This window comes from Artemia sp. Qi Xiang Cuo, chromosome 4, assembly GCF_049724085.1.
Source record: "Artemia sp. Qi Xiang Cuo chromosome 4, ASM4972408v1, whole genome shotgun sequence".
NCBI classification, from domain to species: Eukaryota; Metazoa; Arthropoda; class Branchiopoda; order Anostraca; family Artemiidae; genus Artemia; species Artemia sp. Qi Xiang Cuo.
In genome coordinates this window covers 72947788-72971120 of record NC_142797.1, presented here as the reverse complement: position 1 = coordinate 72971120, position 23333 = coordinate 72947788, and the positions used below count along the sequence as shown (strand labels likewise).

Sequence of the window (23333 nt, the reverse complement as noted above, 5' to 3'; positions counted from 1 at the left end):
TCAATCTTAAGATGCATTATTTTACCAACTATTACATATATAACAAAACAAAGAAAGAAGACAATAGATAAAAATAAAGTTGAAGCAAAACACGATATTATAGTTACAATAATAATAGATTTTCCTTCAATCTAACTCTAAACAGGATTAACCAGTCTTTAGGTTACCAAAAAGCAAAATATAAAGAGAAATGGACATTTTATTTTATATTTTTTGAATGGAAAGAAACAATCATTCAAAAATAAGTAACAGGAAAATGACAATTGAAGTTAAACAAGTGTGTAGTTTCAGATTCTCTTCAAACTGATTTAAGGCAATAAAAAAAGGGAGAAAGTAAATAAGTTTTCAGGAAAAAGGATTAAAACTAAACTTTTAAATCTGAAGTGCTTTGGGTATTTTTTAGAATCTTAGAATATCAAAACAAAATTAAATTTAGCATTGACCAGATTGCTAGAAACATTTACAATTCCAATGTTGATAATTTTGACAAAAACACACAGTTACAAAATGTGAACTCACCCCCATTGCTTGTGTTGAATTTAATACCAAAATCTGTGTCAGGGCCACCAGGGTTGTGGCCACTGGCTGTAAGAACAATACCACCATCTGCATGAAGCTTCCTAATCAAACTAGAAACGGCAGGGGTTGAAAGAATCCCACTTTTGCCAGCAATAAGTTTCCTAACCTGTAAAGTATATCAATTGCAACATTACATATCATTCAGAATACAGGGTAAAAAGAGTCAAAAGTGTTAACTAAACTAGGGAGAATCTTTTATTCAAACTTCAAAACTTTTGTCAAATATAAGTTTCACAACAGTTTTTAACAATAAACATATTTTGGCCTATTTTGTTAATCTATTTATCTGCTTTGTTAGCCTAGTTATCTGCTGAATTGTGAGCCATCTGATTTGCCTTAGAAATGCTGATAAAATACTGTATGGAGACTGACAATATCAGTAGTAGTAGGGTAGTTATTAATAGTAGAAGGTAACTCAGTCTTTTAGCCAGTATAATAAAGAGGTGAAAGAATCTGCTCATAAAATTAATGGACCTCATACCTAATTAAGAGGAAAAATTGTTAGAATAATATCCATTATGATGTAGATATGTTTAGTTATTATGCTTTTCAACTAAACCGAAATAAGAGGGTAAAAATTTAATAAGGATGGTTATGTTTCAGGAAGTGAGTTAGAGAGAAGGGTTTAAAAGGCAGATAAAAAAATGACAGTTTGTGCATAATACAGATCTATTTACACTGAGGACAAGAACAGAAGGCATTCTTGAAGTCATTGCTATTAGACCTAGTGACTTATTTGAAAAAAAAAATGAAAAAAAAAATTGACCATTGTCAAATAGAGGGGGCACTTAAAAAGATAGGAAGGAGAGGGGTTCTGGCTGTTCTCTAGTCTCTCTTCAACTCCCCCTCAACACACTTTGGGAGCTTCAATCTAATACCTTAAGCCGTTGATTAGATTTTTCTGATATTTCCTTTCATAACTAGCAAAGACAAATTGTAGTATGACCTGGAGGTCTTATTTCTTTAGTTGAGTTGAGTTAGTTGCAAATTCAGCTAGAGTCGATCCAACTCCAAGTGGATACCCGGGAAAAATAAGAAATTGAGAAACCTTGGGAAAAATAAAAGAGGCTTTGGGTGATTAAAACCCCAATCCTAGCTAGTAATCTTTGCCTCAGTGGCGTCATTTGGGAGGGGGGTAGAGCCAGGGGGACAGTTGCCCCCCAATAATTTGGAGATTTTTTTTTATACAGCTTATGCCCTTTGACTCTGGATGCGGACCCCTCTTGACCCCCCCCCCCCTAATAAAAATGCTAGAGCTACGCCCATACTTGGCCTAGGGGAATAGACTGGGGCATGCATTTGCTTTAAGTGGAACATTGGTCTGCACGAAGAAATCTTTTGTATAAAAAAAAATGGCAAGAGTTACTTTTGGTATAAAAAAAAGGCCTTAAGGTAACCACAAATCCCGTAAGTGCACATGAAGCTAGATGAAATCGTTTCAAGCTTAGTTCTCATGTCTCCAAATACCTTCAACATTTGATTTCGATCCGTCATTGTAACTAGGGTTTGTCCCGGTGATGGAGTCAAGCTTCGGTAAAGAAGGGGGGGGAGTTAAGGAATAAACTTTAAAAAATTATGTCTTGGGCACTTATGTAGACAAGGGTGTCACTACCTTCTTTGCTTTGGGGCAAGGGAAGGAGTAAAAATATGCTAACAAATCAAAAACCGAACCATTCTGGGGATTTTTTAAAACAAGTAAATAATATGCTCTCTTGAAAAATTAAAGATTGTAGAAAAGCATAACTGCAAATTTTATCATTCTTTACATTAGTTTTTTTAAATATATTTTAAGGAAGTAAGATGTGTAAAAACTGCTTTTGTTTTTTTAGCGTAAAGTGTCTAAAATTAAAAAGGGGGAAAAAATGAGCACCTGCTTCGAGAATGTCGTTTTGTATATTTGCTGAGCCAGTAAAAACTTTTCAATCTAGTATTCTCGTCTTTTGGAGTGCGTTAAACTGTCTACTTTCTTAATGGAATGTGGCGGAAGACTGGAATTGTAGACGGGAATTTTTGTATATTTTTTTAATTTTCAAGGCTGGTATTACAGAGGAACAAAAAATAGAAAAAAACGACAAAAACGACAGTAGACACAGTATTTTTGGAGTAAGCACCGAAAATGAAACAAATATCGATAAATAAACTCTTAATCTAGTTTAAAACTGAAAAGAATAGATTATCCTGCTTCCAATTTTCTAGAGAACGGATGGTCTGGACGAGCTATTAGTGAAGAAGAACCAGCAAGAGGGTCAGAAAGTGGGGAAAAGATATGAATTTATCATTGGGGACTATTTTTCCCTTTTTATTATGGGTGGGTATCTGGAGGATGTCTATTTTAATTTTATTCTACCTTTCTTGTTCAAAGTCCATGGCAAAATCAACCACTTATAAAAAAATAATAAAGAATAGTATCAATTTGCTAGAAAAGTTGCAAGGAATTAATTGCTTTAAAAAGTAAGTTTTTTGTTGAAAACAAATAAAGGGTGACGACGTATTTGCATTACGGGTATCAAAATATACCATAAATTATACCGTGTTTCGGTAGAAAGGATACAGCAAAAACACCGTTTTTTTTTATCGACCGGCATTGCTTTTTGGTATCGGTCAAATGGCAACACTGCTGTCTAGAACTTTGTTTATTATGATAAGTTCTATTTTTTTCTTGAAATCGTGAGAAATAAAACCAAGTTTCAACTAAAGGGTGTTTTCCGCAAAGTGCGAATGACGTTTTGTCCTTCAATGTGTCTACGGTTATTTATACTTATTCAATTAAACAATTAGGCTTTACTCTTCCTATTTTTACTCTTTCCTCGTGCCTTTAGTGAGCTGCTGTTTAGTTACTTTAAACGTCAAACCCTCTCAAGACTATGATAAATTACCCCGAGTAGCCCTTATGTACTATTACAAGTTCAATTGTGCAACACACTGTCTGGAAAATGATATATGATCTACTAATACAATAATACAACTGTTAACAATAATTTATTAAAACTCAAATATATTTACTGCATAAGATTTAAATAAAAAATAAAACAGGTTTTATCTTTTAGAAGTCAGAAGCAAAATTAAAGCTTAAGACAAACAGAAATTATTCCGTATATAAGCTGAAATTTCCGCATTATAACTCAATCCCGGTCAAAATTGCCACAGATAATTACCCTAATTACCTTTAACATCTTCACGCGTAGAATTGAATCGGCAAAGAGGAAAGCAAGACATATAAAATGAAGTTCGTATAGTAATTCTGGTAAATTCTCCCAGTGTACAATTTTCCCCGAAAAATTTACCCCCTGGAAGCTTCCCTCTCCATGGAAAATTCTGCCTGTGGAATAGCACCAAAGCATACTCCCCTTGACCCAAAAAATATATTAATACTTCTCAATAAAAAACACCATATGCAAAGAATGGGCAAATCTTATAACTTAAAAAGCTTTCCCCAAGGACTTTGTGGGGTATTTTATCTCAAAAGGTACAGTTATTGAGCCTTTAAACTATTAAATAAAAAAAAGTTTTTTTTAACAAAAAGTAAGGATTAACATTAAAACTTGAAACGAAATTATTCAGAAACTTATATGAAAGAGGCTGTCCCCTCATCAGCACCCTGCTCTTTATGCTAAAATTTTTATTGTTTTAAAAAGTTGAATTGAGAGAAAGCGTCAAACTTTAGCGTAAAGAGCGAGGCGCAGAGGAGGGGACAGTCCCTTTCTTTATCGCTAAAAAAGAAAGGGACTTTCTTTATCGCTTATGCTAAAGTTTTTTAGTACTTTTAGATAAAAAAGAAAGTTTTTTAGATAATCAAAATAAAATCAGTCTTTATCAATTGTTATCTTATTGCTTATCATATTATCATCACTATTAATTATTATTACTTATTTTACGGATATGAAAGAGAAGAAAGAAAAGTAAGGAAAGAAAAATGTTTAAATTGGTAAAATTAAACTTTATGCAATTGTGGGGTCTTTTTGGGCTTGGATTAACCGTATCAACTAGTTAGTGACACCAACTCTATTGCTCGTCAGAAAGTCCAAGACTAGTAACCTGGAATGTGAATCCATTTTGATGATTAATACAGACCTTGTGACTGGGATCCTCATTGTTTTAAAACAGAGCTTAGATTTTAGGCTAGTTACCATTCTCAATATTTTTTGGCCTTTTTTGCTGTTTTTTTTATGGGGTGGGAAATTTCCGGCGGGTGGACTTGTCAGGGGAAATTATACACTGGGGGAATTTGCCGTAATTCCTATACAAAATTCTTTTAAATGTCTTGCTTTCTTTTTTCCGTCTCAATTTTACGCGTAGGGTTGTTAATTGTAATTTTCCGGGGTAAATTTTCACCGGAATTGAATTGTCTAGAGGATATTTCCGTGGGAAGAGGAATATCTCCGTGGAGGTGGGGTCAGATTTCCTGGCATTACTTAAAAACCATCTGAAATAAAGTTAAAAAGAAAACAAATGTTTCGTACTGAAAGTAAGGAGTAACATTAAAACGAACAGATATTATTACTTGTACGAAGGGGATTTCCCCCTCCTCAGAACCTCGCTTTTTGCGCTAAAGTTTGACTTTTGGCCAAATTCCTTAAGAACGACTCCTTAAACACAAGGGTCGTTTAATTAGAACATGAGGAAGCTTTTTTAAAAGTACTAAAAAACTTTAGCATACAAAGCGATAAAGAAAGGGACTGTCCCCTCCTCTGCGCCTCGCTCTTTACGCTAAAGTTTGACACTTTCTCTCAATTCCACTTTTTAAAACAATAAAAATTTTAGCATAAAGAGCAAGGTTCTGATGAGGGGACTGCCCCTTTCATATAAGTTTTTGAATAATTTCGTTTCAAGTTTTAATGTTGATCCTTACCTTCTGTTTAAAAAACTTTTTTATTTAATAGTTTAAAGGCTCAATAACTATACCTTTTGAGATAAAATACCCCACAAAGTCCTTGGGGAAAGCTTTTTAAGTTATAAGATTTGCCCATTCTTTGCATATGGTGTTTTTGGTGTTTATGGTGTTACATATGGTGTTTTCTTGAGAGGGTTTGACGTTTAAAGTAACTAAACAGCAGCTCACTAAAGGCACGAGGAAAGAGTAAAAATAGGAAGAGTAAAGCCTAATTGTTTAATTGAATAAGTATAAATAACCGTAGACACATTGAAGGACAAAACGTCATTCGCACTTTGCTGAAAACACCCTTTAGTTGAAACTGTGTTTTATTTCTCACGATTTCAAGAAAAAAAATGGAACTTACCATAATAACCAAAGTACTAGACAGCAGTGTTGCCATTTGACCGATACCAAAAAGCAATGCCGGTCGATAAAAAAAAACGGTGTTTTTGCGGTATCCTTTCTACCGATACACGGTATAATTTATGGTATATTTTGATACCCGTAATGCAAATACGTCGTCACCCTTTATTTGTTTTCAACAAAAAACTTACTTTTTAAAGCAATTAATTCCTTGCAACTTTTCTAGCAAATGGATACTATTCTTTATTATTTTTTTATAAGTGGTTGATTTTGCCATGGACTTTGAACAAGAAAGGTAGAATAAAATTAAAATAGACATCCTCCAGATACCCACCCATATAAAAAGCGGAAAAACAATCTCCAATGATCTTCTCATATCTTTTCCACACTTTCTGACCCTCTTGCTGGATTTTCATCACTAGTAGCTTGTCCAGACCATCCGTTCTCTAGAAAATTGGAAGCAGGATAATCTATTCTTTTCAGTTTTAAACTAGATTAAGAGTTTATTTATCGATATTTGTTTCATTTTCGGTGCTTACTCCAAAAATACTGTGTCTACTGTCGTTTTTGTCGTATTTTTCTATTTTTTATCCTCAGAAAAACCAGCCTTGAAAATTAAAAAAATAGACAAATATGCCGGTCTACAAGTCCAGTCTTCCGCCACATTCCATTAAGAAAGTAGACAGTTTAACGCACTCCAAAAGACGAGAATACTAGATTGAAAAGTTTTTACTGGCTCAGCAAATATACAAAACGACATTCTCGAAGCAGGTGCTCATTTTTTCCCCCTTTTTAATTTTAGACACTTTACGCTAAAAAAACAAAAGCAGTTTTTACACATCTTACTTCCTTAAAATATATTTAAAAAAACTAATGTAAAGAATGATAAAATTTGTAGTGATGCTTTTCTACAATCTTTAATTTTTCAAGAGAGCATATTATTTACTTGTTTTAAAAAATCCCCAGAATGGTTCGGTTTTTGATTTGTCAGCATATTTTTACTCCTTCCCTTGCCCCAAAGCAAAGAAGGTAGTGACACCCTTGTCTACATAAGTGCCCAAGACATAATTGTTTAAAGTTTATTCCTTAACTCCCCCCCTTCTTTACCGAAACTTGACTTGATGGGGGGAGGGGGATTTTTGAAGGGGCAGGGTACAAGAAACTTTAAAATACGCTTTAAACTTTAAAAGAGGCGCACCAAAAAGCACCCTTTAGGTACTTCCTTCCCTACATAACTACAAAACAATCAGAAAACCCCATTGTAGGGGTTTGAAGGCCTTTGTAAAACAACAAAGATTTAAATACAGCGAAATTTGTTTAGACTTTAAAACATTTTGGCTAGTTAGGGAGGGTGGGAAACAACTAAAAAGGTGCATTTTAATGCCCAAACATCCCAACTCTCATTAACCCTTCTGATAAATACAGAATGAGTTCTAAAGGAAAGCCATGGGGAGGTAGAAATTAATTGATAATCCCCAGGGTTGTATCTAGAACTTTTTTTGGGCGGAGGGGGGGACATAGAACTTTAAAAAGTGCATCAAAGAAGTGAAATTTATATTTGAGTTCAGGGAATGTTTCCATCTTGATTTCTGGGAATGTTTCTGGTTTAAGCTATTATTATGAAAGTAAAAATTTCAAGTGTTTTTGTTATAAGTCGAAAAAGATCGGAGACCTACCAGCCATAGGCGGTATTTTCCGCGAAGGTGTATTTTCGACGGGGGCTATTTTTCGGATGTGTATTTTCACGGGGGAGGGGTGTTTTTCACGGGAGGAAGAGTATTTTTCAGAAGGAGGGGGGTGACTAAACATGGTCTCCCACTATATAAATCGAGTTTATCAAAACGGTGGATATACAATATCTTCAGAATAACTGAGGATATTAAGTTGAAGCTTACAGGTGATGTTGAAAAATGATTTTAGGGCTACAGGACCCTTCCTTTGCCTTTTTTAAATGCCCACACGCCTCAACACTGATTAATAATTTAAAATACATTTTTTTTTTCAAAATAGGTAAAAGGTCTAGTAGCTATGCCACAGGGGATGTAATGTCCTCCCAAGCCCCAAAGAAATGGATTGTAAATTACAAGATATATACTTTTTTAATAACATTATTTATCATTAGGGAAAGGGAGAGTGTTTTATTGTGAGCTTAAGCCTATATGAAAAGATAAGGGGTATTAAGGTAAAAATTTGAGGTATTTTGAAGGGTATGTTTATCTAAATCAAAAATTAATAGGAGCATCGAGTTTTTCAAAATGGCACGTTGAGAATATCTTGAGAACGGCTGAGGTTATTAAGCTATAGCTCTCAGGACATGTTGAGAACACTCTTTTATAATAGATGATGCAAAACTATACCTCCCTGTACATAATTTCATCAAGCGTGACCTGAATCAATTCTTTGTCATACTAAGACACTACCCCCCCCCCTTCGCACCGATAATAAAGAAGAACACAAAAAATATATACACTGGAACCAAGAATGATTAGACAACAAGTCCCAAAAAGTCATTCTATATTCATCTGAAGGCCCAACGAGGCTTCGAAATTTGGGCGTTAGAAACGATGTGCGTTCAACTGAACTCTTGTGTAACTGCAGCCTAAACAACTGAACCCCTGTAACAGGACTTCCCCTTGCAACTGATCCACCGTGCAACTGGACCCCGGCGCTGCTCAGTCCTGTTTAACTGAACCCCCTCGTAACAAAAAACGAAACAATAGTAAAAAAAGAGAAAAATCAGGATTATACAAGCCAGTGAAACATATGGACTAAAATGCAAATATTTCGGTCAAGACCTCCGCTTGACCGTCCTCAGTGCAAGATAATAAAATCAAAATTACTAATAAAAATCCATGGATATTATAAAAAAAAAATTCAAACCTTAAAACGAAGCGCAACTAAAATTTGAAGACCCTCTCCATGTAACGGTGAAAGGGTAACTGAATGAAAAAATACAGTACTGAATGGGAATTCAATTTTTTAATTTATACAGAGCAGTTTTTAAAAACTAAACGCTTTCCAGGTAAAACATCATCACAGATTAGGTTAGGTTGCAAAATGTGATTTTTTTTAATATATAAGTAAAAACGATCAGAATTAATTTATTCATTATAAACGGGGCTTAAATAGGTTTCTCCACAGTCTCTATTGCCAGCTACCTTTCGGTCAATCTACTTTTTTTTATCTCAACTACCTCTCTGAAGACTCTTATGAGACCTTTAACAAGGGTCAATGAAGGTGTTATCAAATAAAGCAACATGTTGCGGATTGTCATAGACATGTTGAGCCAAGGGGGAATCAAAAGTCTCAGGCTTTTGGTATAGCTCCATAGCTTTGTCGATTGAGGACCCGTGTTTCAACAATCTCTCCCCCAATTGCCGATGGGTTCTTCCAACATAGAAACAGCCGCAAGAACACGGAACCCTATAAACACCACTGCCCAAAATAGGGCTCGTTTTATCTTTACCGCTGTTAAAATAGTTATGGATTTTATTAGAATTTTTGAAGGTGACATTTAAGATATGTTTTTTAGAAATTCTTTGCAATTTGTCACCTAAATTGGGAAAATAGGGCAAAACAGTAAAAACTTTCTTATCACCCACTAAAGGGATGATATCTGTTGGAGGTTGTGGAGATGATGAATCTTTTTCTGCCTTTTTTTGTCTTTTTTCTATGATGGATTCCAGTAACTTGATGGGATATCCATTGCAAAACAAAATGTCCTTCAGATAATGCAAATACCTATCATTATGTGTAGGTTTTCTATAAATTGAATATTCCAGGCTGAGAGATTTGTTGAAGATTAAGACGTCTAAAAAAGGCAGTTTATGATTATCTTCCAGTTCCAAGGTGAACTGAAGGTTGGAATCGAAATTATTAAGATGAAGTAATAAAGCGTTAAGTTCTATCTCTCCATGATTCCAGACAGAGATCACATCATCGACAAACTGGCTCCAGAACCGGTGTTTCAGAGGAAAAATATTCAAAGTGGAGGTTTCAATAAATTCCATGTAAAAAGTGGCCAAAAAAGGTGAAAGGCTTGTACCCATAGGGAGCCCATTTGTTTGGGTGAAAAATTGATTGTTGTACCGGAAATATAAGGAATATCTATTGCAAAGGCGAAAAAGTCGCATAATGGTTTCAATATCTAATGTTTTGTAATCCATCCGGTCAATATTATCTTCTAGTTTCTTTTGAAGAGCAAATTCACATTTTTTTTTCGGGGCCCTTGTAACTGAGCCCCGTGTAACTGAACCCCCATGCAAATGAACCCCCGTGCATATAATTACCCTTGTAATCAAATCCTCGCACAACTGAACCCTCCTGTAACTAAACCCTCTTGCAACTGAATCTCCGAACTCAATTTTTCAGTATAGCGCATGAAAATACAGTAAAACTCAAGTCAGAATCTTTATATGTTCAACCTTGTTGGATCTTTTTTATTTTTTAATGTCTTGTGATAAATTCCTGTCAAAATCATACATAGAAAAGCTATTTTTGTTGTAAAAAAAAAAAAAAAAAAAAAAAAAAAAAAAAAAAAAAAAAAAAAAACAGATATAAAAAATCATTGAAGTCAGATTTATTTCTACTTCTTTCAGATGAATAAGACCTTTCTTGAACGTTGAACACTGAACATTTGTGTTGAAAATCTTTGAACTTTGTTAATTTAGATAGCGAATTATGATCAGATGTCTTTTGGGAGATTTTAGCTAAACAGGGCATGGGATTAGACCAGTTGCGCTCCGGCCTTTTATCAATTAAATAAAAACAAAACTTTTTTTTCAACTGAAAGTAAGGATCAACATTAAAACTTAAAACAAAAAGAAATTATTGCGTATATGAGGGGGTTTACCTCCTAGTCAATACCTCGCTGTTTACACTAAAGTTCGAATTTTTTACCAATTTAAGAGTGACCCCTGAATCACATAAGCCGTTTAATTAGAATAAATAGCTCTTTTAAAAGTACTAAAGAAACATTTACACGACCATTCCTTCCATAAAATGCTCATGTTTTAACAATAACTGCACAACTTACAGCCCTTGCTCCAGGGGCTAGGAAGGTTTTGCCTATCACGAAGGCATTGTTTTTCGGCCTTTAGGATTATATTGTGCTTAATGGTAATGTAAAATTTTGATCCAATGTATTTTGGGAAAACTGGAAACTGGTTTCCCCAACCATGGGGAAACTGGTTGCCTTCCGATCACTTTTGACTCTTAAAAACGACACTAGAACTTTCAATCAGATAGTGCCCATCAGAAGTTTATGTTACCACTACTTCAATAAGAAGTGCGTCTAAAAAAATTGTAGTAAATAATAAACTACAGAAGCCTCATAGCGCTTTTGTTTAGGCAACGCAACAGCATTGCATCTGATGCAATTCTATTCCTCGTACTTTCTTTTTTTGTCGTTGTTTTTTTGAGCATTTAAAACTTAAACAGGTAGCCAGGAATAAGTTTCGTTTTGCATTGCTGGTAAATTCTAATTGCCGTAGCTTCAACATATCTTATTTTTCCACAAATGGAGAGTTTTAAGGCAGGGATTTGGGGAAACTGAAGACAAAGTGATTATAAGGCAACGATGCACCTGATAAGTCCAGTAACTACGTCTATTGGGATAAAAACACTCCCTAGAACCCTTGAGTAAGGGCTGTAGTCTTTACAATTTTGTTCATTGTTTACATATGAGATTATGCCCCTGAATAGTACTATGCCCCTGAGATTAAACCCACTTAATCGACAAATTCTTCCATATTAAATAGGGCTATATCTGGCCCTTAGAAGGGAGGTCACCTGGGTGCAATAGTGACTGCAGCAATTGTCTTACTGGGAAAGAATATCGAAACGAGAAGCTAGGTTTTTTCTACCTGTTTTTCCCCCGTTACCCTTAACAAAAAAAAATCATAAACAATTGGACTTACTAAATGAATCTGATTTATTGACTTAATGTTCGCTTCACAAGCACTCGAATCGGACTGATTCTATCTTATGAATCAGATAAAGAAAACTAATAAATTCTCTTCCATTCAAACTCAAATTGCAGATTTCCGTTTTTTTTCTCCCAAGTGCATGCCTTTACGTCATAATTTATTCTGTACTCTGACCTTTTTTGTAGAAGAAATGGTCTTTAACTTTTAAAACACTTTGACTGTGCCAACTACTTATATCTGAATTTACACCATTCTATATTTGCACTAAATAACGCCTGCACTTTTTTGCCTTTAAGTGCTTCTTTGGTGGCGGAGAAGGAGAATGGTTGTGGCAAGGGCCTAGAGTTATCCAAAAAATTGAAAATGGAAGATATCGTTTGCAAACATTGAGACACAAATGTTTATGGTTCTTGTTTATGGTTCTATGGTTCAGCTTAAAAGACTTGCGAGGCCATATCAAGGAGGGCGGAGTCCCTGGTATGAACCTTTTCCCATCTAAAATTTTTGCCAGACTCATAAAATGCTAATAAAAGCACATGTAAACATGTTTTGTTGCAAATTCTATAGTTTTCTTTGTGACCCCCCCCCCAAAAAAAAAACAACTTCTCCCTCCTAGGAAAATCGTGGATATGGTCTTGAAGACTTGGCTAATTTGTGCACTATTAACTTATTGGGAATAAGTATTGTATCCTGCCATGGCCTAGATTAATCCCCCCAGAAAAATTCCCAGGAGGAAAATCCCCCTCCCGTCAATTCTCACTTTGAAACTAGAATTCATGTGTAAAATTCAGCTTCCAAAGGGAAATTAAGACAAAATGGAAGAATGAAGAAAAGAAGAAATCCTCTAGTATTCTGCCTACATTCCAAAATAGTTGTAGATTATTAAACGACTCGTGGTAATGAACTGTAAATAAGGAGCAACTCGGCTCATTAGTATCTGAAGCTAGAAAAAAGAATTTTTACATCAAAAGATACATCAAAAGAATCCGATTATTATACTGATTGCGAATGTATAAGATTCATCAAGTTCAGCTTATCCATAAAAAGTTAAGAGACTTAGAAAATTTGCCTGATTTTCAAAAAAGGGTGGAAATATTCCCTAAAAACCAAAGAATTTTAATGAAAATCACAACATCAGATTTAGTGTATCAGAGAATTTTGATTTAGAAGTTTCAAACTCATATCTACAAAAATATGGAATTTTGTATTTTTGTCAGAAGAAAGATCACGGATGCCTTTATTTATTCATTGCAACGAAGAGTTAATAATAACAAAAACTGAAACTTCTTGTGCCCCTTTCAAGTGGCAAAAAAAATTGGAGGGCAACTAGCCCCCTTCTCACGCCCCTCTCTTCGCCAAAGTTATCCGATCAAAATTTTTAGACAGTCATTTCTGATCAACATAGTTGAAAGATGCAATAACTATGTATTTAGAAGTAACATGCCCCCCACACAGTCCATGGGGAGAGGCCTATAAGTTATGAAGTTTGCCCAATCTTTACGTATAGTATGTGTTATTGGAAAATATAAAGGTAGTTTTTGGGGATGGGAACATTTTTTGTTTGGGGTAAGTTTCCACTCTGAGTATTTGCCGTTCAGAGGGAAATTTCCGGGGAATAGCTTTCCAGAGAAAATTTTATACTGGGGGGACTTTATCTGTTTTATTCTGTCTTTATCAACACAACTTTGTATTTGTAGATGTTCCAGGAGAATTATCCAGGAATATTTTCAGTGTGTTTGGATTTCTGAAGAAAATTTCCTTGGAAGGAGGGATTTCTGGAGTGATCGAGAAAATGACTATAAATTAAAGTCTTTTTCAAACGAAAGTATGATCAGGAGAATTATTCAGGCTTAATCATCCGCAAGAAATTTTCAAGGGGGATTTTCAGCGAGGATGAAATTGTTCAAAGAGAATATTACAGAGGGGGGGGGGTGTATTTTACTTGAGAGGAAGTTTCCAAAGAGGAGTTTCCCGTGATGGGGAAGGGAGGATTTTCCATGGAGGGTGAGTCAAGCTTACCAGTATTATTTGTAAAACGATCAGAAAAAGTTTTTTAACTGAAATTAAGGAGCAGCACCAATTGATTTTTTTATTTATTCCAGGTTGCAGTGGTAGCTAGTAACCTTGTAAGAGACGATCACATCCCATACTAAGAAATACAATAACCCATAACTCCTAAAATAGAGTCATCTAAAAACAAGAAATTAGGATCGGCTTGTACGATAACCTTATATAAAAAACTTACCGTCCCTTGGCTTGAACAACAAGGAAAACCTATTCGCTCGAAAAATATCAAAACAGTTTTTTTTTTTTTTATTTGGGTTTTGTAAGTTTCATCTTTAGTGATGTAGAATCAAACGGTTTGTGGAAACAAACTGCAAGTGTGAAGTGAATTTTAAAAAACTTTGCTTGTTCTAAATATGCAATGGTCATTAAGCTCAATTTTCATATTTAATGCTACGAGCCTTAGTATATACGTCTAAATTTCGAAAAATGAGAAAACACCCCTAAAAGGGTAGGAAGCATCCATGGAAATCAGATGCTTAACTTTAGCATATTAACGAACCCTACCATAAATGTTTCAAGCTTCTATCTACAAAATGCGGAATTTTGCATTTTTTCTTCCCCCAGAAGAAAGATCACGGATGTAAGTTTACATAAAAATATTTACTAGAAAATCAGGAAATGAATAATTCGAATGGATATCAAAAGTTCTACTTATAAACCTGAGAAAAATTTCCTCATTTTCAAAAGATTAAAAAACCTTAATGTGGACTTTTGAAATTTTTGAATTTTTTTCCCCAGAAGAAAGATCACAGATACATTTTTTTGTGTGTTTTTTTTTTTTTTGTTCCAGGGATGTCATTATTGAGCTGATGGTCACATAAAATCAGGACATGACTCATTCGAACAGGAACTAAAGGTTTTACAGCCCTATTAAAGTGACGAAAAAGATTGTGGCACAGTAAAGTGGCATTATTTTGCCATTTTACGACACCAAACTACGATCTTGTCCAGTTTTGGACCAAGTTAGTATCGATTAGAAAATATTAGGTAGCCCATCGATCTTAAAGTACAAAAAAATATGTATATGAAGCTTCCACATTGCAAAAGAAGTATTTCCGCACGGTATCCGCAATTGCTCCTGAAAAATCACGTAGTTCAAACGAGTAAAGATACTTCAGGTGGAAAAACCTTCTGATGTGTGCCTTGTAGACGCATTTTCGATTGCAAAGAGAGAACCGCTTTCATTGATATAGTTATCGACAGTGGTGCTACAAATGAGGGAAGGGAGCACCCCTCCTTCATCTTTTAAAACAGTCAGATACAAATTTGCAGCGATAAAGTAATGGGACGGATGTTCGGGATGAGCTTAATGTTCTATTTGGATTTACGTCTTATTTTGTAATGTTGGAAAAGTAACGGCTTCTTTGGCAAACTCCCCTTTTTCTAAGCCTGATTTCCAATTATATCTTCGTATTTTGGTCCTAATTTCTTGAAGTCGATGGCCCTAGAGCCAGTTTCTGTGGCTGAGATAATTAGACTTGTTTTCTGGTCCAGCAAAAAGATTTAGTGTATTCTGCTCCTGATTAGATACCACCAAGGTACTGGAATTCGTTCTTCCTTTGACATGAATTGTAAATCCATCCATCAAGAATGAAATTTTTGCCACTTCACCTAAGCAAGCTGGAGTGATTCTACAGAATGTTGGACCTTGGATTGATTCAGCTAGTTGTCAGCTTATATCTTTAACGTCTATTTTCTGTCTAATTTTTATCGTATCTCACTATTATCAGATTTAACCTCAAATTCATAAGTTTTTGGCTAGATGTCAGATCTACTATTATCAGATTTAACCTGACATTCACAATTGTCTGGATAGATGCCAGATATGGCTAGATGATAGTGCACACGTGGATGTTACGTAATGGCAGCGCTAAGTAGGGGAATTTTATTCAGACATTTTTTCCAAGACGTTTTTTCAAGACTTTTCAAAACATTTCACGACATTTCTCTTCAAGATGTTTTAAGACATCTCAAGACGTTTTCTAAGACCTTTTTCTTCAATATATTTCAAGATATTTTGAGGTGTTTTTTCCCAGACATTTTTCAACATTTCTTTAGTTCTTACGTAATAGGGAATGTTTACGGATAACGCACTCGAACGTGACCTGTTTCTTCAGAGCCCATGGGAATCCCCGTGTTTAACTGAGAATGGCACAGAAGTGTGCGTTAAGTAATGACAGCACCAATCCGAGGAATTGTTTTAAGCCATTTATTTTCCGAGACGTTTTTTCAAGACATTTCGATTCAAAACGTTTTAAAATTTTTCAGGACATCTCAAGAGATTTTTCTTCAAGACATTTCAAAACCTTTCAAGAATTTTTTTTTTTCAAGACGTTTTTCAACAATTATTTAGTTCCTACGTAATACGGATTGCTTATGGATGACACATTCTAACGTGACCGGTTTCTTATGAGCTCGCGAGGGATCCCCGGTTGTAACTGAGGAGGACACGCAAGCGAGGTGGTACAATATACTTTTTGAGATTTAAATTTTCTTTCAATACATTTTTCACAGGGGGGTCATTATATTCTAATAATTTTTTGTCCCTCATTAGGATTCGAAAGGACCAACTCCATCCAATGGAATGGAGCGTTAATCATCTAGACTATGAACGCCTTTCTAATATTATGGTTCGGCTATTACATTCTTCGAAATAACCTATTACACGCAAGGAGAGCCCCCTTTTTTCGCGCATGCTAGAATGACGATTGTGTGTTTCCTGCGAATGCAATAATTAAGACACAGAGGGGGAAATCGATTACTAGAGATTTGCTACCATTTGCTCATTAAGTTTGGCTGTTAGAGGGTATTACCAGATAATACTGAGGTTTGCTGCTAGCGTTTTTTTAGTAATAAAGGTAAAAGGGGCTGCAAGACGCTTAAATTGTGTAAATGTTTACATAATGACGATTTCCCCTGGAACATGGAATCTAAGAAGTTACAGACCATTAAAAATAAAAGTTTTATTAATAAAACCAAATTTACAAATAATATTAAAACAAAGAAAAAGTAGTTAAAAACATAACAAACGAAAATAAAAACGTGAAAAGGCTTATAAAGGGTGAAATAAAATCACAAACATGCGTGAATTAAAGAAAGGTACAGGTCCTAGTAATCATTTCCAAAAGGCAAGGTTGATATTAGAGCTAAATTTAGCCCCATATTGAGGTACCTCTGAGAGCTTTTAGCGAAAATGCCGCGTTTCATTGGAGCCAAGACTATGCCCCCTAACCGGTTGGCAAGCGCACATTTGAATAATGTTTTCTCTTCAAATTTCTCAAAGTCTTGCTAGAGGTAAATTGAACTCCCTATTATACATAATACTTTATAATTTATTATTTCTGAGAGCTTTAACGAAATGCTGCATTTCTGTATAATAGGGTAATACTTGGGTAATATATATAATATATATAATTTCTGAGAGCTTGAACAAAATACCACGCTTATTTGGGGGAGGGGAGAAAACTATACCCCCCCTACCCCCCGGTTGGAAAGCACACATTAAAAAAAATATTTTATCTTCAATTTTCGCATAATCTCGTTAGAGGTAAATTTAACCCCTATTATACATAATACTTTATCATTTATTATTTTTTAGAGCTTTTACGAAAAGCTGCATTTCTTTTGGGGGCAAGACAATGCCCCCTCTCCCCCCCGTTGACAAACGCAAGTTTGAATAATATTTTTCTCTTCAAATTTCACATAATCTTGATAGAAGTAAGTTAAACTCCTATTATGGATAATACTTTATTATTTATTATTTCTGAGAGCTTTTACAAAATGCCCCATTTCTTTTTTTAGGGGGGGGGGGGCAAGACAATTCCCCCCCCCCCAGTGACAAGTTCACATTTGAATAGTGTTCTCTTTTTAAATTTCACACAATCTCGCTAGAGGTGAATTTAACCCCTATTAAGATGCTTTAAGAGCCTTAACGTAAATACCACGTTTCTTTGAGCCTTATGCAGATACCTTATTTGTTTCTTATGCAGACGGCCCGTGAATATCTTATTATACATATTTTCATTCCTAAGAGATTTCAAGACATTTCCTGATAAAAGTATGATGTAATTCCATTGATTCATTTTTTCGCAAGCCAAACCTATCATAATGATCTCCAAAACTCGCTTCCTCAAGTAAATTCCTAGGTAACTACTCAGGTCGACCCATTCGAACCATTCCCATTCAACTCGCTCTTTACGCCAAAGTTTCTATAGTACCTTAAAAGAGCTATTCATTCTAATTAAACGGCCTATGTGATTCATGGGTCACTCTTAAATTGAAAAAAAAAATCAAACTTTAGTGTAAAGAGAGAGGTATTGACTAGGGGGTGAGCCCACTCATATACGCAATTATTTCTGTTTGTTTTAAGTTTTGATGTAGCTCCTTACTTTCAGTTGAAAAAAGTTGTTGTTTTTTTATTTAATTGATAAAAGGTCGGAGTGTAACCTTCTTAAGACCATTGGTGGGCGTGCCTTGTTTGCCTCTCATTACAGGCAATCTAACGGTCTTGTGTCAATTTTTAATTCTTGGTCAACATGCCTGAGAATCTAGGCAGGCATGTCTTTCCAAAAAATAACAAACAAGTATGTGTCCAATAAGAGAGTCATGCTTACTTCCGCCATTTGCCTCTCAACTACTTGGACTATCTGTCTTGGCTTTTCTCTTTCTACAATTAGCCATGTCTTGATGCAACCTACTAAAAAATACTTGATAACTTTTGAGCCCTGTTTAGCTACAATCTCCCAAAAGACATCTGATCATAATACGCTATCTAAATTAACAAAGTTCAAAGATTTTTAACACAGACATTCAGTGCTCAAACTTTCATGAAAGGACTTATTCATCTGAAAGAAGTATAAATAAATCTGGCTTCAATGATTTTCGGTATCTGATTTTTTTTTCTTTTACAACAAAAAGAGCTTTTCTATGTATGATTTTGACAGGAATTTATATCATAACAATAAAAAACAAAAAATTCCAACAAGGTTGAACATATACAGATTCTGACTTGTGTTTTACTGTGTTTTCCTGGTTATACTGATAAATTCAGTACGGAGATTCAGTTGCAGGAGGGTTCAGGTACACGAGGGTTTAGTCGTGTGGGGATTCAAGTGCAAGGGTAATTATTTGCACAGGGGCTCAGTTTCGCGGTGGTTCAGTTGCATTGTGAATCAATTGCACGGGGAAGTTCTGTTACAGGGGTTTAGCTGTTTAGGGTTCAGTTACACAAGAGTTCAGTTAAACGCATACCTTTTCTAACTCCTAAATTTCTGTATATTCTTGGTGTTCTTCTTTAAAATCGGTGCTAAGGCTGGGAGGGGGGAGGGGCAGTACTGTCTTAGTATGACAAAGAGTTGATTCAGGTCACGTTTGATGAAATTATGTACAGGGAAGTATAGTTTTGCATCAGCTATTATAAAAGAGTGTTCTCAGCATGTCCTGAGAGCTATAACTTATTACCCTCAGCCTTTCTCAAGATATTCTCGATGCACCATTTTGAAAAACTTGATGCAACTATTATCTTTTGATTTAGATAAACATTCCCCTCAAAATTCCTCAAATTTTTACCTTAATACACCTTATCTTTTCAAATACGCTCACAATCAAACATTCTTCCTTTCCCTAATGATAAATCATGTTATTAAAAAGGCTTAATTCTGTAATTTATAATCCATGTCCTTAGGGCTTGGGACGACATTACTTCCCCTGTGGCACAGCTGCTAGGCCTTTTAACTATTTTCAAAAAAAATCCTTTCCAAATTATTAATCAGTGTTGAGACTTGTGGGCGTTTAAGAAAGGCAAAGGGAGGGTCCTGTAGCCCTAAAATCATTTTACAACATCACCTGTAAGTTTCAACTTAATATCTTCAGTTATTCTTAAGATATTGTATATCCATCTTTTTGATAAACTCGATTTATATAGTGGGAGCCCACGTTTAGCCCCCCCTCCTAGAAAATACCCCTCTCACATGAAAATACACATCCAGAAAAGGGCCCGCGTATAAAATACACCTTCGCGGAAAATACCCCCTACGGCTGGTAGGTCTCCGATCTTTTTCAACTTATAACAAAAATTCTTGAAATTTTTACTTCCATAATAATAGCTTAGACCAGAAACATTCCCAGAAATCAAGATGAAAAATTCCCAGAAATCAAATATAAATTTCACATCTTTGATTTACTTTTTAAAGTTCTATGTCCATCCCCCCCTCCACCCAAAAAAAGTTCTGGATACAACCCTTGGGATTATCCATTAATTTCTACCTCCCCATAGCTTTCCCTTAGAACTCATTCTGTATTTATCTGAAGTATCAATGAGAGTTGGGATGTTTGGGCATTAAATTGCACCTTTTTAGTTGTTTCCCACCCTCCCTATCTAGCCAAAATGTTTAAAATTCTAAACAAATTTCGCTGTATTTAAATACTTGTTGCTTTACAGTTCAAAATATTTATATATAGGCCTTTAAACCCCTACAATGGGGTTTTCTGATTGTTTTGCAGTTATGTAGGGAAGGAAGTACCTAAAGGGTGCTTTTTGGTGCGCCCCTTTTAAAGTTTAAAGCATATTTTAAAGTTTCTTGTACCTTGTCCCTTCAAAAATCCCCCCCAACGAAAGTCCTGGTTGCCGCTCTGGGGATTATATACCCATTTCTACATCCAATCTCCCCTTATCTGTTCCTAGAACTAATTTTGTATTTATCTGAATGCTCAATGAGAGTCGGAATTTCTTGGCATTAAAATACACTCTTTGATCTCCCCCCTTGTAACTACAAAATAATCAGAAACCCATCTTAATGGTTTAAAAGAGTTCTAGTCCTTTTTTGTAAGTCAAAAGTGATCGGAAAAAAAAACAGTCACACGGGGAGGGGACTACTTTCTGGGGGATTATGTTTCAGAAAGGGGGGTATTCTCCACGGAGTATTTTCCGGGTAAGGGTATTTTTGGTGGGCTGTTTTTGGGGGTAAATGCCTAGACCCAGATAAATTATATGATTTACAATCCTTGCTCCAGGGTTATGGGGGTGATACATTCCTGGAGGTATTGCTATTAGACCTAATGATTTATTTGAAAAAATGACAATTAAAAAATGTTGACTATTGTCAAATAGAAGGGGCACTTAAAAAGATAGAGAGCAGCGGGGTTCTGGCTGTCCTCTAGTCTCTCTTCAACTAGATATTAGTAGAATAGTACATTCCATTTCTATGACTTTATGTTCCTTACTGTGCTATTTGCAGAGACCTCTACACCTTTTCAAAGAGAGTGAGTAGCCCCATGCATCTCTGTTCCATTTCTATGACTTTATGTTCCTTCCCATGCATCAATTGATACGGAGGGTGCAAGACTTGGCAGACAAATTTTTTTAAGTTCAATAACCAAAAACTAGAGATTGTCAAATTGCGTATTCAAAGGATGGTCTCATTCTAGAAATACTGGTTTACAGCTGGAGGCCTTATAATCATGTTTTTTCGATATAAATTAAGATGCAATTGATCTTTCTGGATCAGTTAATTAATAGAACTTGTAATAAACCTACTACAATCAAACTTATTCGTTCTAAGGGAGAACAAAGAATTATGATGGTAAGTAAATACACATTATTCTTGAATAATCATAAGCACATAATCCTCTTTTTCCTATAGATATCTGCCAATATGTCATTCGGATTTGATAGGATTCGGTGATTTGTATTTAACGATATTTAAATCTGGCTTTTACTTTCAGTGATAAGCAAAGGTTTTTAGTTATAGCTGTCTTTTAATTACCTCTAATAGTTTTCGAATTGACAAAGGGTTTTCGTATTTTTTTGCCAGCGTCAAAGCAAGTGTCCAGGTATATCTGGGCTAAAGTAGAGTTCACAACAATTTTTATTTTAACTCAACAGATAGCAATTATCTACCGTGTCATGTATAATTGAAAAAGATCTGTAATTGTCATCTTTTGGGACTGTGTATTGTGGGATTGAAAGGGGAAGCGCCCAATGGAGGGTTCTGTCACTTTCGTTACTAACGAATTATCTAACGAAGGCTTAGATTTGTAAGAAAGAAAGAGTCTGGTTATGGCCAATATAATACTGTGAGGGGAATTAAGTTTTGAGGGGGTGAAAAATGGTAGTTATTTAGCACCCCGGAAGCATGTGACTTGAAATGCTTCATTAGAAGTAGGTTATTGCTAATGCTACCTCCTCGACAGATATTTTTTTAATTGTATTTTATTACTATTAGCCAATTTTTGTGTTGTGCTTGCTACACCAGCTAGTAAATATTTATTGGGATTGTATTTTTTATGTTCAATTATTTTCAGTGTGAGCCAATATAATGCTAGGGGGAAACTAAGTTTTGAGGGGGTGAAAAATGGTACTTATTTAGTAGCTGGTAAAACATGTGACTAGAAAAAACTGAAATTTATTTTTCATTTCCAATACACTGATATTCAAACACCAAGCCAAATACGGTCGAAGTTTGATGCCGGCCCGGTTAGCACTGACACAAAAGAGTTCAGTTTTGAAGCTATTTTAGAGGAAGGTGTTATACCGTCTCCTGATAATTCGGATATGTCGATATTAGATGATTTATTGGCTATGGTAGACAATATTCAAAATCCTCAAGAATTCAATTCTTCCCCCTTGATAACAATGGAGCCATCGTATAAAACATTGGCCAGCTCTTCTGTTGGAAACATAAGAAAAAATTAAATTTATCTTTGTGTGTGAGTTTGTGTGTGTGTGTGGGTGGGGGGGTGGGGGTGGGTCTTTTACTGTTTGGGTGTTGGGTGGCGAGTTGGTGTTTGGGAGAGAGTGTGGGAGTGAGAGTGTGCGATAGTGTGTGAGCGTGTGAGTGGGTGTGAGAGAGTGCGGGTGGGTGTGTGTGCGTGTATGTTTGTGTGTATGTGTGTGTGTGTGTGTGTGTGTGTGTGTGTGTGTGTGTGTGTGTGTGTGTGTGTGTGTGTGTGTGTGTGTGTGTGTGTGTGTGTGTGTGTGTGTGTGTGTGTGTGTGTGTGTGTGTGTGTGTGTGTGTGTGTGTGTGTGTGTGTGTGTGTGTGTGTGTGTGTGTGTGTGTGTGTGTGTGTGTGTGTGTGTGTGTGTGTGTGTGTGTGTGTGTGTGTGTGTGTGTGTGTGTGTGTGTGTGTGTGTGTGTGTGTGTGTGTGTGTGTGTGTGTGTGTGTGTGTGTGTGTGTGTGTGTGTGTGTGTGTGTGTGTGTGTGTGTGTGTGTGTGTGTGTGTGTGTGTGTGTGTGTGTGTGTGTGTGTGTGTGTGTGTGTGTGTGTGTGTGTGTGTGTGTGTGTGTGTGTGTGTGTGTGTGTGTGTGTGTGTGTGTGTGTGTGTGTGTGTGTGTGTGTGTGTGTGTGTGTGTGTGTGTGTGTGTGTGTGTGTGTGTGTGTGTGTGTGTGTGTGTGTGTGTGTGTGTGTGTGTGTGTGTGTGTGTGTGTGTGTGTGTGTGTGTGTGTGTGTGTGTGTGTGTGTGTGTGTGTGTGTGTGTGTGTGTGTGTGTGTGTGTGTGTGTGTGTGTGTGTGTGTGTGTGTGTGT

General features: G+C 35.7%; 1 pseudogene across 1 annotated transcript in view; it reads right to left on the bottom strand.

Annotated features, from left to right (window-relative positions):
- LOC148953408 (hexokinase-2-like) overlaps nt 1–23333 on the bottom strand; it is a 119709-nt pseudogene that overhangs the window by 14723 nt on the left and 81653 nt on the right. The window lies entirely within an intron of this gene.